Source organism: Erinaceus europaeus, chromosome 12, assembly GCF_950295315.1.
Source record: "Erinaceus europaeus chromosome 12, mEriEur2.1, whole genome shotgun sequence".
Classification (NCBI taxonomy): Eukaryota; Metazoa; Chordata; class Mammalia; order Eulipotyphla; family Erinaceidae; genus Erinaceus; species Erinaceus europaeus.
The window spans coordinates 7,474,526-7,479,277 of record NC_080173.1 but is presented as its reverse complement, the minus strand read 5'-3'; the positions used below and the strand labels follow the sequence as shown (position 1 = coordinate 7,479,277).

At 38.9% G+C, this 4,752-nt stretch overlaps 1 non-coding gene across 1 annotated transcript; it reads left to right on the top strand.

Annotated features, from left to right (window-relative positions):
* The first annotated feature begins 427 nt into the window (after window positions 1–427).
* Window positions 428–534, top strand: LOC132542214 (U6 spliceosomal RNA). Its single transcript, XR_009553320.1, has one exon. It is a non-coding gene; the product is annotated as a U6 spliceosomal RNA (small nuclear RNA).
* The last annotated feature ends 4,218 nt before the right edge of the window (window positions 535–4,752 follow it).

Below are 4,752 nucleotides of genomic sequence, written 5' to 3'. Positions count from 1 at the left end.
TGTCCTTCACAGGCGGTGAAGCAGGTGCAGGTGTCTCTCTTTCTCTCCCCCCTCTGTTTCCCCTCCTCTCTCGATTTCTCTTTGTCCTATCCCACAACAACAACAGCAATTACAATAATTATGACAACAAAAAGGGCAACAACAAGAGCAGCAAAATGAGAAAAATGGCTTCCAGGAGCAGTGGATTAGCAGTGCAGTCAGGGAACCCCAGCAATAACCCTGGAGGCAATGTATATATGGGCTAGAGAGACAGCATTCTCATTATGCAAAAGACTTACATGCCTGAGGCTTCAAGGTCTTAGGATCAATCCCCAGCACCACCACAAACCAGAGCTGAACAGTGTTTTGGTATTTCTCTCTCTGTCTCTGTATCTTTCTCGCTCATTATGATAAAATAAATAAAATATGTTTTAAACCTTAAAAAAAAGTGCTCGCTTCGGCAGCACATATACTAAAATTGGAACGATACAGAGAAGATTAGCATGGCCCCTGCGCAAGGATGACACGCAAATTCGTGAAGCGTTCCATATTGAAAAAAAAAAAAAAAAAAAACTTAAAAAAAAGAAAACGTGGCACAGATGAGATAGATATATAGGTATCTTGATATATATTATTCAGCTATTAAAATTTAATTTTAAAAATCAATTTAATTTAATTCACTAAAGCTTGCTATTTATTTGGGACAACACGGATGGAACTGACAGCACTGTATCAAATAAATTATGTCATAAATACCAATACCATATGATCTAAGATATATGTGAAATGTAATTTAAAAATAAAAAATTAAAACAAATTAAAGAGACTGGTGATTACCATAGGGGTGGATTACTAGGGGAAGGAAAATGAGTGAAAAGATTCAAGGGGCACAAATGCCTAGTTTCATAGTAAAGCATCTTAAAGAGATTTAATATAGAGCATGGGAACCCACAATCATCATTGTGGTATTTGAAAGGAATTAAGAACATACGATAAATATACTTATTATAAAGATCATCTCAGGAAAAAACTAAAGATCATCTCACAATTCATAGAAATATTGAAATTGTACACTAAGTACCAGGAACTAAAATAATGTTGTATATCCATGCACTTGAATTTAAAAAATGTAAATTAAAAGAGTATAAGGTGGGAAGACTTACAAGTAGAGAGAATAGATTGGTAGGTGCCAAAGGTGGGGTGAGGGAGAGAGTGAAATAAAGGAAGGAGATGAAAAGATACACACTTACAACTATAATAAATAACTAAGCCAAGGGGGTGAAACATAAAGATAGCATGGTGACTATAGTTAATACCACTGGACTGCACATTTAAAATTTGTTGGAAGAATATATCTGGACTTACTATGTTGATGATTTCAAAATATATACAGATAGAGAAGCCTTAATGTTGCACACCTTTAAAAAAAAATCTGATATAATACAGTTACACCTCAACTTTCAAAGGTGGTCATTCATGAAAAACTTTCAGAACTGTTGAAGGTAGCCTCTCACTAGTCTGAAGCTCAACTGACTGATAGGTAACAGAAGAGAAGAGAAGGTATGCCTGCTATTTCCTTGGGACGCAGCTAAAAACCTAACCTTATAAATATAGCCATCAAAGAGATTAAAATTCTGGGTGTCTTTCTTCCAGGTGGGTTGATCTAATGATGCAATGTTACAAAATTAGAATTAAAGCACTACTGGCTTTTATTTATTTTTTTAATTTGAATGTTGTCATTATTAAGTACCCTGAATCAGACAGTCATTCCACTATCTGAGACTGTCTGAAATATTTTTGGCATCCAGCTGAGATTATCATTATTGAAATGTTAGATTTTGTTTAAATTGTTTATCTTGATCTTCTTCTCCTCCTCTTCTCCCCATCTCCTCCCCTCCCCTCCCTTTCTTTTCCTTCCCTTCCCTCGCCTCCCCTCTTTCCTTCACCCGTCCCCTTTTCTCCCCTTCTCTTGTCTTTTCTTTTCACCAGAGCACAGCACAACTCTGGCTTATGGTGCTGGGGGTTGAATGTAGGACCTCTGACCTCAGACATGAATGCCTTTTCCATAATCATGAAGCTTAGCTTTTGTGATCCATTGTGTTTAACTTTGCGAGTCTTATAAACAGTGTTCAAGAACTTCCTAAAGCATAACCATGTTTTATTTTGCTTAAAACTAAGGACAGAACAGGATGAATTTAGCAGAAGATGTATAGAAACATACCCAAAGATAGGCTATAAATGAACAATTAGCAAGTGAACCCCACATAACCAGAATCCAGTATGTAGCTTTCAGCTATTGAAATTCCTTCTAACCTAAATGACTTATATGGAAAGGGATGTCTTATTCAATTGCAAAACCACCAAACCACAGGTGTTTAGGTAAGTCATGAACTTATATTATTTTTCTATTCAAATAGATTCTTTGGGGTACTAGGAAAATACTAAGAAAAACATATACCATGTCCCTGGTACTGAGGTGGGACATTTTAGTATTGGCAGCATTTCTTCTCACTTCCTTTCTCCTCTGTAGGGATATACAGACATAAATCTATTCAAATTATTTCTGGGAATTTACATGCTAAATGTTCTTAATCACAGAAACTTCTAACCATTCATTCACGCTAAGTACATATTTATTTCTCTTTCTCTGACCTTTCCATCTGTTTAACGATCTAAATAGCCACTTGGCAGTAAAATGTGAATGTTTTCATTATTGTTCTGTCTTTCCATCACACCTAGCAAGAGTCTAGACACTTGCAAAAGGGGAGTCCTTACTTCCCTATTCTCTGTTTTAAAGTCATTAACCCTAATTAGTGGTCATCTTGAATTCAAACTGACAGATTCATGAGAACCCCACAAGCTTTACCCCATGGTAAATTGATTTAACTTTAGGAAAAGATCAAAACAAACAATACAGCATGCACAGCAATGCCTATGCAGTTCCTAAGAACAATTTCTATCGTCTTGGTCATCCCATAGTGAGGACATGTGTGCTGGAAGAGATTAGGCTGGGTGACATGTATCATCTTAGTGCAAGGAAGTCATAAACTCTTGATCCCTTCAGCTTTCATGTCATGGTCATGTCACTCTCTGAGGTCCAAGGCTACCTAGATGGTGCCCATGCTCTCGTGCAGCTGTGTCTCATCCATATCTGCCACTTGTCACTAAATAAACAACCTTGACAATGAAGCAGAAGAATTTCATCTGGAAAATAGTCATCTTGGCTCCTTAATCTTAGAAACCTGAGCCAGTAAGGCAGGGAGGATTTAATCAGAGGTCAGATTCACAAGTATTTAACATTTAATCATTTCCTTCTAGAAACTTTCCTCAAGGGATGATTTTTATTACAATCTCCTAAAAATGGATCGTGTTTGGAGGTCAGTCTGCATCCGGTTCTCTCTCTTCTTGGTATTTTCCCCCTTTAATCTCTTTGACTACCAACATTTTCCACATTCACTGACAGTTTTTGGTTAACCAACTCCTTTCTCCACCCCCCGCCAATCTCTTCTATTGCCTTTTTTAATTCCTTCTTCTAAAAACTACAGATGCTCATATTTATATAAAGGAGGTTTAAGAGGGAGTTTATCAATCATCTCTGGCTTTGTTTCCTTCTATCCTTCCACCTCACATGGAGATTTCAGTTACTTTATAGGATTCAGTGTCCCTGTGTTTTCCTTTCCAAAGGGCCTCACAAATGTAAAGGGGGTTTTCTATTTGCAAACTCTTCAGGGAGTAATAAACTCCTCCACCAGTGACCTGACTGATCACCATGGTCTCTCTGTTTGTCTCTCTCTTTCTTTCTCTCTCCTCCCTCTCCCTCTCTTTCTCTCTCCCTCACTCCCTCCATCCCCTCTCCCTCCTTCTCTTTCTTCTTTTTCTATCCCTTTATTCTTTTTGTTCTCAGGACTTTTTTCTAAATATTTTTTTAAATATTTATTTATGTATTTCCTTTTGTTGCCCTTGTTATTTTATTGTTGTTATTATTACTGTTGGATAGGACAGAGAGAAATGGAGAGAGGAGAGATAGACAGAGAGAGGGAGAGAAAGATAGACACCTGCAGGCCTGCTTCACCACTTGTGAAGTGACTTCCCTGCAGGTGGGGAGCCGGGGGCTCAAACCGGGATCCTTACGCCGGTCCTTGTGCTTTGTGCCACCTGTACTTAACCCACTGCGCTGCCTCCCGACTCCCTCTCTGGACTTCCGTAGGGCTTTAAACTTGTGGATTCTTCTTTTCCAGATACAGGATTTAAAACAGAGGGAGAGGAGAAGCACTACAGCACTGCTCCACTGTTCATGACGTTTCCCCTTTGCATGGTGCTCCCATGTGGTGGATAAGGACTGGAACCCTGGCTCTCCCTCATAGTGAAATGTGCACTCTGCCCAGTGAGCTCCCTTTACCCCATCCACCCAGCCCCATTTCTCTTCTTGAGTCAATTTTCATCATTGCTGTTGACCACCTAGAAATCACTCATCCAAATAAGGTCACATAATTGCCAGGCCTGGACACTGTTCATACTCACAAGGGTGACTTGACTTCTCAGTCAACTGTGAATTTACATAAGTCCCATTCCTGTTAGACCACATGAGCCACAGGCACTTACTCCGAGGGGCATTTCTCTCAGTTCTGGTAGAGATAGAAAACAGGTAGGAGAAATGATATCCTTGAGACTCTCACCAAACCTTGAGATAATTTGTTTAGACTGGATGTGACTATACAAATCATGGCTGGCTGTGTTGTGAGTGGTCACTGCAACCCTGTACCTTCCATGTTT